The 12,554-nt window shown below is 44.4% G+C and overlaps 1 protein-coding gene across 2 annotated transcripts in view; it reads right to left on the reverse strand.

The window, feature by feature from the left end:
* PAMR1 (peptidase domain containing associated with muscle regeneration 1) overlaps nucleotides 1–12,554 on the reverse strand; it is a 170,357-nt gene that overhangs the window by 59,879 nt on the left and 97,924 nt on the right. The window lies entirely within an intron of this gene.

Raw genomic sequence — 12,554 nt, forward strand, 5'->3', positions numbered from 1 at the left:
CCTGCAGCTAGGCAGCTTGGGCTCCGCTCTCATCCCCACTCATTCCCCCGCCTCCTCTCGTGCTGTCTGAACTCCCTGTAACACATAACATTCCTAACCACCTGAAGGTCTGACCACCCACTCCATGCGGCCAATGACAGATGCCAGGCAAATCCCAGACAGAAATGATGTGAGTCAGGGGTGATGGAACGGTTACTGGGGCCCTTGGTGACTCAATATCTCCTCCTGTGCCTTTGAGAACCATCCCATCACCATGACCCTCAGTCCCAGCCTGGCTGGATTCCCAACTTCAGTGACCTTGGTCTTTCCCTGCTCACAGCTCCTCTTGATAACGAGGTAATGATAGATGGAAAGTCAATGCCTCCATCACCCCCTTTTGGGTATCAGCAGTGATAATAAAACTTACAATGGATTCCCTAGAAATCTAGTGTGTTGACACTAGTACATTGGGGAGGGGTAGGGAAGCAAAAATCAGTTTTTCACTTCCTTCCCCTCTTCACTCTGCCCGGCACTGTCACTCCTCGTTCATTCTCCTCTCTCCCTGGGTCCCAGCCCCCACGGAAACGGAGCTGAACCTTTCAAACATACCAGCTCACTGAATCCTCAGAGCCACCCTTCAAAGGAAGTATCATTTTTTTCATTTAACAGATGAGGAAACTGAGGAACAGAGAGGGTAAATAAATTGTCCCAGGTGGCACAGCTTTCAGGTGAAAGAAGAAAGATTAGAAGCCAGCTCTTTCTGGGACCAAAGTCTTATTCTTTCCAAAACAGTATTTTGATTCTAGAGAGTTCACAACTTTGACTTTACAGATTAAGAATGCAGCATTGGTGAAATGAACACACTTGGTAATCAGACCACCCAAATTTTAATACCAAATCTGTCCCTCTTGTATGCTGCTGGACAATCATAGACAAGACACCTTGCTGTGGCATTTCCCACAAACCTCAAGAGAATGGATGTAGGTTGATAGGGTTGTTAATGTCACTGCAGTTAAAGAGGCAATGAGCATAAAGCACTTTCGAAGAAAAATCGTATGTTTGTTGAGATATTACCATTATTCTCTGTAGAATAAAAAACCATCAATGGATAAAGAAGATGTGGTACATATATACAATGGAATACTACTCATCCATAAAAAGGAATGAAGTAATGCCATTTACAGCAACATGGATGGACCTAGAGATTATCATACTAAGTGAAGTCAGACAAAGACAAATATCATACGATACCACTTATATGTGGAATCTAATAAAAATGATACAAATGAATTTTTTTACAAAACAGAAACAGACTCACAGATCTCAAAATCAAACTTATGGTTACCAAAGGGGAAACGTGGGGGGAAGTGATAAATTAGGAGATTGGGATTAACATATACACACTACTATGTATAAAATAGATAACCAACAGGAACCTACAGTATAGCACAGGGAACTCTACTCAATATTCTGTAATAACCTATATGGGAAAAGAATCTGAAAAAGAATAGAGATTATATATATATATATGATTCCCTTTGCTATACACCTGAAACTAACACAACATTGTAAATCAACTATACTCCAATAAATTTTTTTTTTAAAACCATCACGTGTAGCTAAAACACAGATGGCTAAGGGAGCAAAGGGGGTGAGTAATAATGTCTCCTCCAGAGGCCCACACATACATGGCATTTTCAAGCAGTCCGTTCTTGCTTATATCATGGCTTTCTGGGTTCCTCCCCCTTGCTTCTAGATTTCCTGATCTCTTTTTTCTAATACCTCCTCTTCAGACACCTTTTTAACTAGGACATACCTCACCTCCTGCTGCTTGTCTTCCAGAAATAGAAATTCTACATCTATAGGCAAAGGGAACAAAACTCAAACTCTAGCATCTTGGAAGAGCCCCAAGCTGCCATTATCCTCAACAACTGTGCTGGAAGTCCTTGAAGGGCGGCTGCTTCTGGGTTATTTCAAACACTGGAATATGAGCTGAATAGATCTTATTTTTTTATTAGCATTGAGTACTAAAAATATAATTTAATAATGCATCTAAATGTACTTGGCAATAGAACTCAGTAAATATTATATCCAAGCAAAGTATTAGAATGTCTAAGTTAAAAACAATAAAACTTAAGCTATACCCTAAAAATCCAATCTGGATTTCCCCAGACCTAAGAATTCTACAAATGATCCCACCTGCTCCTCAATCCTCAACACTTTTAAAACCTTCTTTCTGAGTCAGAGTGTGTCAGGGCTATAAGGGGGTCTTGGTCAACCACACCCGCCCCATTGCCAAGAGCTTCCAGAGTAAGTGTTACTGTCTTCACATCCAGGTTCACTGATGCCAGGCAGGAGCCAGATTTTCCTTCTACCAAAGGCACATGGCCAAGAGCAGATGTCAGTTTGAGCGAGGGTGATGCGTTTACAATGGCATGTCCTATGGTTCACTAAGCCCTAAGCTGGCGGCAGCTTCATGCAGGCTAGCCCTCATTAGAATTGCCTTCTCCAGTTCTGCAAGCTAGAACAAGATGAAGGGGAACTTCTTTTTGCCTGAGGATTCCTGGCTGGCTCTACCCTTGAATCACAACAGATGGTCATGAGCAACATCTCATGTTTGGGAGACATCACTGACCCAGAATCACCTACTCTGAAAGACACCATCCCCTCAAACCCCTGCAAGAATCTACCACCAGCCATATTTCAAACATGGACAAACTTAGGCACAGCATGTGGAAGGCATTTCACCCTAAGGCTGGAAGGCAGATGCATGATAAAAGCAAGGGGAGAAAGCAAGTCTCAAAGAAATAAACATATGGTGAATCTTCAGGAATATTTTTTCCCTGACACAGAGTAACAGATGAATAGCATAGGACTGTGGACCAAGGTGGAGTGGGCCTCAAGAAGACCATGTAACTTCCATCCTACTATAGATAGAACACCCAGTATTTTTCCTTCTTAATTCCTTGTGAAACATGTGCTAGTGGGAAATATAGCAGAAAGGAGAGGAGTAGAAGACGACTTTAACTTCCTGAGTGCTCCCTTTTTGCAAAGCATTATACTATTTTAAATAGGTTACTTTTTTTTTTTTTTGGCCATGCCACGCAGCATACAGGATCTTAGTTCCCCGACCAGGGATTGAACCTGTGCCCCTGCAGTGAAAGCATGAAGTCTTAACCACTGGACCACCTAGAGATTGTCATACTGAGTGAAGTCAGTCAGACAGAGAAAGACATATCATATGAGATCACTTATAAGTGGAATCTAAAAGAAAAAAAGGCTACAAATGAACTTACCTACAAAACAGGAAGAGACTTATAGATGTAGAAAATAAACTTATGGTTATCAGGGGTAAAGAGGGGGAGGGATAAATTGCAAGATTGGGATTGACATATACACACTACTATATATAAAATAGATAACTAATAAGAACCTACTGTATAGCACAGGGAACTCTACTCAATACTCTGTAATGGCCTATTTGGGAAAAGAATCTAAAAAAGAGTTGATATATGTATATGTATAACAGATTCACTTTGCTGTACACTTGAAACTAACAAAACATTATAAATCAACTATACCCCAATAAAAATTTAAAAATAAATAAATAGGTTATCTCATTTAACACCTGCAATAAACCTATATAAAGACACTATTATTACAGGGGCTTCCCTGGTGGCGCAGTGGTTGAGAGTCCACCTGCCGATGCAGGGGACACGGGTTCATGCCCCGGTCCAGGAAGATCCCACATGCCACGGAGTGGCTGGGCCCGTGAGCCATGGCCGCTGAGCCTGCGCGTCCGGAGCCTGTGCTCCGCAACTGGAGAGGCCACAACAGTGAGAGGCCCACGTACCGCAAACAAAACAAACAAACAAAAAAAAATGACACTATTATCCTCAGTGTACAGGCTAAGAGGTGGTCCAGCCACATTAAAGAGGTTAAGTAACTTGCCAAGAAAACCAGCCATAAATGACGGAGGCAAGATTCAAACCTGGCCCATATTTTAAACCATAATACTCTACACCCTATGTTTATACATATCCATACATATACACACATAAGTATACACATAACCATATCTACACTTTTATTTTTCTGTGTACATGTGTATTCAAACTTGAACATATCTATACTAAGATGTCTGTATCAAAAATGAAATCCATAAATATGGCAAGCAAGGGCTGAATCTTTGCTGAGAAGGATATGGTTACTCAAGTCTGCTTAGGCAGGAAGCCCTTAAAAGGAACAGCTGGTTTTATTCCTTATCCATTGCCACTGTTCTGAAGCAAGTCTGGGCAGAGAGAGGAGGCAGGCAATGCTAGGGGCAAGGGAGAAGCCGTGTCGCGTGACAACAAGAACAATATTTAGGAAAGGCAGGAAGAAAGCTGTTCCCAGAAACAGCAAACAAGGAGTTGATGAACAGCTCAAACTCACATTCTGTCTCTATGGGATACAGCCCCAGTGTAAACAGCCCAGACCACTTCCAGGTTGTGCAAATCAGGGTCATGGTAGCTATACTAGAACTGGCAGACAGGGGGGTAAATAAAAAAACAATGGAGACAAACCTGCATGTGTTAGAGGGGGGAAGGGAGAGGTTAATTGGTAATGAACAGACCGTGGACTCAGTGCCCCCAGGGACTAGAAGGATGCCCAAATATTCTCTGTATTGTTTTTTTTTTAATTTTTTTAAAATTTATTTTATTTTTATTTTTGGCTGCGTTGGGTCTTCGTTGCTGCACGCAGGCTTTCTCTAGTTGCGGTGAGCGGGGGCTACTCTTCGTTGCGGTGCACAGGCTCTAGGCGCGCAGGCTTCGGTAGTTGCGGCTCGTGAGCTCTAGAGTGCAGGCTCAGTAGTTGTGGCGCACGGGCTTAGTTGCTCCGCAGCATGTGGGATCTTCCCAGACCGGGGCTCGAACCCTGACCCCTGCATTGGCAGGTGGATTCTTAAGCACTGTGCCACCAGGGAAGTCCCATATTCTCCTTATTTTTGAAGAGGAGACAGTGTGACTGTCACCAAGGATACAATGTAGTCGGGAAGTCAAGTCACAGCTCTTATCGCTCCCCAGAACTGCCACATCGTCATAGGTGTGCGTTACTCAGACCCACACCTCAGTTTGACCAGTGATCCCAGGGCAACCACATTACTTTGAACAACTTATAGACAAGAAATGAGTTTTCTTGGTGAACTATGCAGGTCGATGCTGGTGAGGACTTTTCTTACAGCAATGTGGTCGGGATCACCTCCACAGTTCTTTCAACATCTCAACAAGTGTGAAGGGACTAGGACATCAGACTTCCCGTCCATCTCTCAGCAGAAGTCTGAAGAAAGGCTCATGTTTTGTAGATTTTCAAATTCCCTTCTTACCCCATCCTCTATAATGGGGAAGATATTCTTCAATGTTTTATTCATTATGGGCAAGAGACCTGAGTTTTCCAAATGCTAGAGCACTAGTTCCACTGGATGGTATAAGGTATTATGTGAATAAAGGTTCTGTGGCCAAACAACTTTGTAAATGCTAATAACAGCTTTCTTTATTGTAGGGCTTTGCCAAGTCTATAATATTCTTTGCACATAGTTAATTCCCACATCCCCCAAGCTAATTCCATCATGACGTCCTAGGTTTTGTTTACTTCTGCTGAATATTCTTTAGGATTAGTATTCCATGAAACCTACTTTGGAAAATACCAGGCTGGACCATAAGCTGTTTCAACCTTAAAGAAAGTGCCTTACGTATATACAATGGAATACTACTTAGCCATAATAAGAAACGAAATTGAGTTATTTGTAGTGAGGTGGATGGACCTAGAGACTGTCATACAGAGTGAAGTAATTCAGAAAGAGAAAAACATACCGTATGCTAACACATATATATGGAATCTAAAAAAACAAAAACCAAAAAGGTTCTGAAGAACCTAGGGGCAGGGCAGGAATAAAGATGCAGACGTAGAGAATGGACTTGAGGACACGGGAAGGGGGAAGGGTAAGCTGAGACGAAGTGAGAGAGTGGCACGGACATATATATATATACACTACCAAATGTAAAATAGATAGCTAGTGGGAAGCAGCTGCATAGCACAGGGAGATCAGCTCGGTGCTTTGCCTCCACCTAGAGGGGTGGGATAGGGAGTGTGGAAGGGAGACGCAAGAGGGAAGAGATATGGGGATACATGTATATGTATAGCTGATTCACTTTGTTATAAAGCAGAAAGTAACACACCATTGTAAAGCAATTTTACTCCAATAAAGATGTTAAAAAAAAAAAAAAAGAAAGAAAGTACTTTAAGGAAAAGGCCTTTTATTCATCATCCTGTCTCCAGCACCTAGGATCACACCTGGCACCTGGTAGGTGCTTGATAAAGTCTGCTGAATAAATATATGAATGTGGATACATGAGGCATGTGTGATTTCCAGGGTCAGGTTATTTGTGTCAAAGACTGATGTTAGAAATGGCTCTTGCAGGGCCTCCCTGGTGGCGCAGTGGTTGAGAGTCCGCCTGCTGATACAGGGGACACGGGTTCGTGCCCCAGTCTGGGAAGATCCCACATGCCGTGGAGTGGCTGGGCCCATGAGCCATGGCCGCTGAGCCTGTGCGTCCGGAGCCTGTGCTCCGCAACGGGAGAGGCCGCAACAGTGAGAGGCCCGCGTACAGCAAAAAAAAAAAAAAAAAAAAAAAAGAAATGGCTCTTGCGATGACATTTTGGGGTCTCTATTTTACAGTAGAAGGAATCCACTGGGTCCATTACTGCTGAATACTTTTTGCTCTTTGTGTACTGCAGTTTGCATCTCATTTCCATAAAGGCTTTCGCTGCTCACTTGTTCTTTTCTACCTTTGATTGGCGGGGGGAGCCAGGCTTGTACAGAAAGGAGGTGGAACATCACTTAGAAGCAGGCAGTCAATCACCCACTGGGAGGCAGAAAGCCAGACCAAGAATAAAGATTCTTTATACCAGACAAGCCCTCCCTTCTGCTTGTATCCAGGTGAGCCAAGTGGTATATTGAAAAATATAGTAGATGCTACCAGATGGAAGCTAAGCTCAGGCAACTTGTCCTGGGATATCTCAGGTGTTCTCTACCATCACTGTTGACTTCCAAGGTGGGATCCCATGATGCAGGGGATTAATTGATCATCTTCAAAGGAGTCCTATGAAGTAAGTGGACATGGAACTGGGTTTGAAAAACATTGACACCTTGGTCCCTCAGAGTCCTCAAATGATTTGACTTGAAGCAAAGCAGGCCAACATCCCTCCTTCGCACAGTGGTTTTCCATTAAAAACTGGTTGGAAATTTATTGTAACCAATCATAAATTCAGCTGATGAGGACAATTGCTGCATCTTCCCATGAGCTAAAGTTGCCTGAATGTGTTCCTCACTCTGTTCTGGCAGCAGCAGCCCTGGGTTTCCAATCACCAAACCAACTGACCAGACTTCTACTTACATTGACACTGGCTGCCAAAGCACTAACTCAACCCTCTGAGACAGCCAGAGCCTCGGAGAGGGCAGTGAGAAAGATGCTTACACTGCAGGAACAAAGGCATTTCCCCAACTCCAGAGGCAGAAGGGTGACAGAAACTTGTGTCTTTATTTGCTGCTCAGCTGAGGGGGGCACTTCTCTTAACCATTTGACAAAGGACCCAAGACATTAGTGTCTAGTAGACAGCTGATCCTCATTCAAAACCCACCTGAGTATTAATGGAAGGAGTCTACATTTCCATCCCCTGCAATATCCATCAACTGTGTTATGCCGAAAAAAAAGAAGAAAGAGAAAACGCTTCCCCTTACTCATGCCAGGCCTGCTGCTCCTGTTCCATAGCCTAAGAGTTTACACATTGACGATCTTGACAGAATAAATCCATAAAGGAGAAGCGCTACACAGTGTCAGGGCCAGGCTTGAAGCATGTCTCACCCTTAATTCTGTCCCTCCACAAGCAGACACATGACTTTGATTATAAAGGCTGACCATGGGACAAAGAAATTCTCACTTCCCACATCTAATCAGAATGAGATGCGTGAGCCTGTGGACAGCTACCCCAGAAATTGGCGGGGTTTGCAATCTGCTTAACACTCCTGTTTCCTTTAGAAAATGGCTCCTCTTGGTTTCCATGTGGTCCCACTGGGGCTGCTGAGGTCTCTCCGTCGTCTCTCACATCCACTCTGCCCCCACAATGGTGAGCACATGACCTCCCTGAGGCCATTCTCAGCTCCTGGAATATCCAAGGGATAACCAGAATTCTTTACTAACACCATGGTCTTTGTGATTCGGCCAGCAGATCTACCATAGTTGGACCCCCTGCTGACCGTGGCAGCGTTGTGTAGTGTTTCAGTGCATGCATAACGGGGTCAGGCTGTCTGGGTTCAAATCATGGACGTCCAGCTCTGTGACCTGGGCAAGTACTGTACCTCTCAGTTCCCTCCTATGTAAACTAGGGATAATAACACTACTAATTAGCTTCTAGATGTGTTGTGAGGATTAAATAAGTACATGTAAAGCATATAGGAGAGTGCCTGGTATTTACCACAGACTCAGTAGATCATTTGGGATCTGGTCCCTTAGGCATGGAGGCTTCCACCACTGGTGTTTCCACCATCACCGGTGAAGAATCTGATGTGCAGCCCTACCTACTCCACTCTCAGCCCACATGGGCTCTGTGTCTGCATCACAAATAACAACTGAGAACAATGAAAGGAGTCACTGTTGGTGGGTTGGGCAGTGCGCGGGGAGTAGTAGAAAGTCCCACTGGTTAAGAGAGTGGAATATCTCCAGCCAACACTAATTCTCTGCCTTCTGTGAGTGGTTTTGTTTATAGATATGAGGTTTGATTTTTTTTCCTGCATTTTACTTCTTTCTCTCCATTATAAACCTAATGCTTTGGCCCAGATCTCATGATGACTGACGAACAGAACTCCTTAAACATAGACCAGGCTTGGACTCTGATAGACTTTCTGCCACTGATCTGGTAGCTTTCAAAGCTCCAGCTGCCCTCTGGGTCCTCTGCCATGGAATTCAGGAATTAGAAAATGTAAACATTGCTTTTCCCTCCCCTTTAAAATAAAATAAGAGGAAAGGGATCTGGGTTCCTATGACTTTCAAGTATCCACAAGGTGAGGGTGACAGGTTCTCCCACACGTGGGAAGAGCAGGGCACCACCTTCTCTCATTTATCACTGAAATGGCACTTTTCCCAATTTGCACATACCCCAGATCAATTGCAGTGTCTAGAGCTGGGCTCAGGGGAGGCAGGTAGAGAGGTTTTCTCATGCATCGGGATTGGCCACCCCTAGTAGGGCAGATGGAAATAATTTTCTGACTTAAGGCCAGTCATTAGGTCCTCCAGACGCCATGAGACGCCATTATCTCAGCCATTGCTGTCTAGCCAGGGTAACCCAGATGCAGATAAGTTTAAGTCAAACCCATGGTCCCTGCCAGGAGCATTCCAAAGCCCTCCCTAAGGCTTCTGGGTATTTCTAAGGGACTTACATGCTCCAGGTCACATCTGCCTCTGGGTCCAGAGGTGCTTTGTCCCTAGCTTACTGACCCAAACATAACACCAAGCCTCACCCTCAGTTTCCACCAAAAGCTCACTCTCAAGGGCATTCTTGAGAGTAGAACATTTTACCAAAGAGTTGGTGGTCATAGAGTTGAGATTACATTCCACAAACACACAAGTTAAAATATATTTACGTTCCTTCTTTTAAAAGCCCTGTCTGCTACGAAATTCTCACTTGTGCTTCCCCCCCATCTCAGTACACAGCCTTCCACTTCCTTTCACTCTCCATTTCTGCCCCACCCCTCCCAGGAATGGAGGTCAAAAATGCAAATGCCAGTAGAGACTAGCAGAGAACATACGTGTGAATTGAGAAGGCAGGGTGTCAGGCCAGAGAGGGGACCCAGCCTACCTCAAAGCATTCAGGTTCAAAACATTTTTAAGCATCATATCCTACTAGCTACTTCTGCAGACCTTTGACCCGAAGGCTGCCAATCCTTCGGTGCTACAGTCTCCCCCTTTGCCCAAGTGACCCCCAAAAGAGCAGGAGTGCCACCCAAACTGGAGCTAGCAAGAACCCTCCCCCCGCCACGTGTGTCCTGAAGCCATGCCATGATCACATGTGTATCAGTATATGATGCTGTTAGGTATGTGAGTTTAAGTCAGCCAGGTACCACATGAGCTTGAGCTCAGGAATTCAACAGTCTGGGCTCACGCCAGGCTCCGCTAATCTGCTTGCGTTTTCTTTTTTATCATTATTACAGCAAAATGTAAATAACATAAATTTACCATTTTAATCACTTTTAAGTGTACAGTTCAGTGGCCTGTGTAACCATCACCACTATACGTCTCCAGAATGTTTCCGTCACCCCTCAGTGACACTCTACACCCATTAAACACTAACTCCTCAATCTTTCCTCCCCACAGCCCCTGGTAACCACTGTTCTACTTTCTGCCTCTATGAATTTGACTTCTCTAGGTACTTCATATAAATGGAATCAGACAGGATTTGTCCTTTTGTGTCTGGCTTCTTTCACTTAGCATAATGTTTTCAAGGTTCATCCATGTTGTAGACTGTGTCAGAACTTCACTCCTTTTTAAGTCTGAATAATATTCCACTATATGTACGTACCACATTTTGTTTATCCATTGATGAACACGTGGGTTTTTCCCACCTTTTGGCTATTGGGAATAATGCTGCAGTGGACACTGGTGTACAAATATCTGCTGGAGTTCCTGCTTTGACTTATTTTGTGTATATACCCAGAAGTGGAATTGCTAGATCAAACGTTTACCTTTTTTACAACTGTGCCTGTATATCTTTGGACAGGTTACAGACCCTCTCTAAACTTTATCTGGAAACAGCACCTACCCTGCTTTGGCTCAAACACTGGGCACATCATAAATGCTCACAGATGTTTACTCTCCTTGTCCTCTGCATTTGAGGTACTCAAACTAAATGATCTCTACAGTTACTCCCGGTTCCCTAAACCAATGATCCCACCCTCAAATTATTTCCCTGTGGAGAAGCCAGGCGTTCTCAGAATATATATCTGGGGAACACCCTCTTTATGGTCCCCACAGAAATCTAGCCCTGCCAAGAAGGCCCAGTTTTCATAGCTGTCTCCTTGGAATTTGCTAACACATCCCATTATAAACCAACATCTAATTTTTCTTGCCACTCTTTCCCCCTTGCTCTCTTTCCACATTCCCTTTCTCGGTTGGCTTCTCCTGCCCACTGAATATCTGTGCTTCAGATTATCTTCCCCAGCTGCCTTGATGCTCATTCCCCACCAGCTAATGTCTGTTGGAAGCAACACTTGTGAAGTTATTCATATTAAGGTTTCACTCCCCAGAGTCACATCTTTTAAATGAGTCGCTCCTTTTAGGCAGAATCCTGTTGGCAGAGCTACTGCTATTTGGTGAAGTCAGTGGAGTTGGGTTTCTCCCCTCACATGCTGTTTATATTGGGTTATCACTTGGCCCGATGTTTGGATTTTCATCCTCAGACACGTGTCCCAAGTCGATGAGCAACAACCGTCTGCTGTGCCATCCCCGTGGATGTTTACATTTCATCAGACGCTCTTTTTAGAAAACTAATTAGAGGAAATATGCTGCTAAGCTTTCCTTGACAGGGCCAGATTCAGAACTCCAGCGGGGAGTGGACTCATTCACTCACGACTTGAAGAAATATTTTCCTTCTCCACTCCATCTCTCCGTGTTCCCTCTAAATGCGAATGCTCAACAATGAAATATCCTTGCTAGACTCGTGAAGTTGCTCTCTGGTTCAGTCAGCAGCTTGGCTGCCCAGACGCCGCGTACCCTCCCTGAAGCTTTTCCAGAGCAAAAGGTAAAAGAGATTCTCAGTTCAGGAAAAAAATGGGTTTTTCGGATCCTGGGCAAGAGAAAAGGGGCAGCTGAGCTTTGGTTTTTAACTTTTCTGGGTTTCAGCCATCTAACTTGCCATGTTAGAAAAAAAGAAGCAGGGGCGTGCTGATGCAGGGATGAGCAAACTAGACCTCGGAGCCCTGGTGCTCCAGAAGGAACCAGGTTCCTCTGTAGTTGGGCTCGGGCCACCATGCCCTGGAAGTTCAGCTCCAAAAGGCAGAGGTGGAACAGGAAGGAGCCTTAAGGAAAATTCACCAACTTACCCCCTGGGGCGAGTGTCTGGGTTTATGGATTATCAGACTTGCCCCTCCTGGGCTTCTTCTTCCTACATTCTTGTCTTTGGGCTATTCCAGATGCCAGTGAGGCAAAATTCAAATGAAACACTCTCTCCAGCTTGAGAGTAAATCACCAAGGAAGATTTCACCTGGGGCTGGCAGGCTACAGGTAGATGGGAAGTATTCACCAAAATGGGTTTTTCTTTTTTTATATCTTGGCTTTTTGTTCATCAGGAAGGGATATGCCCCATGGTCCAGCTCCCCTTCTACAGTAGGTGATTGCATTTTACACCCTCACCACTCCCACTTACTCTGTTTCACTCTCAGGCACTTGAGAGCTATGTGCAGCAATGGAGCATCCACCTCTCAAGTAGAGCACAGGTGACAGGTAACCAGCACAGGTGACAGGTAACCCCCGGAGAAGGAGAGT

This window comes from Mesoplodon bidens, assembly GCF_964165515.1.
Source record: "Mesoplodon bidens genome assembly, chromosome: 7".
Lineage (NCBI taxonomy): Eukaryota > Metazoa > Chordata > Mammalia > Artiodactyla > Ziphiidae > Mesoplodon > Mesoplodon bidens.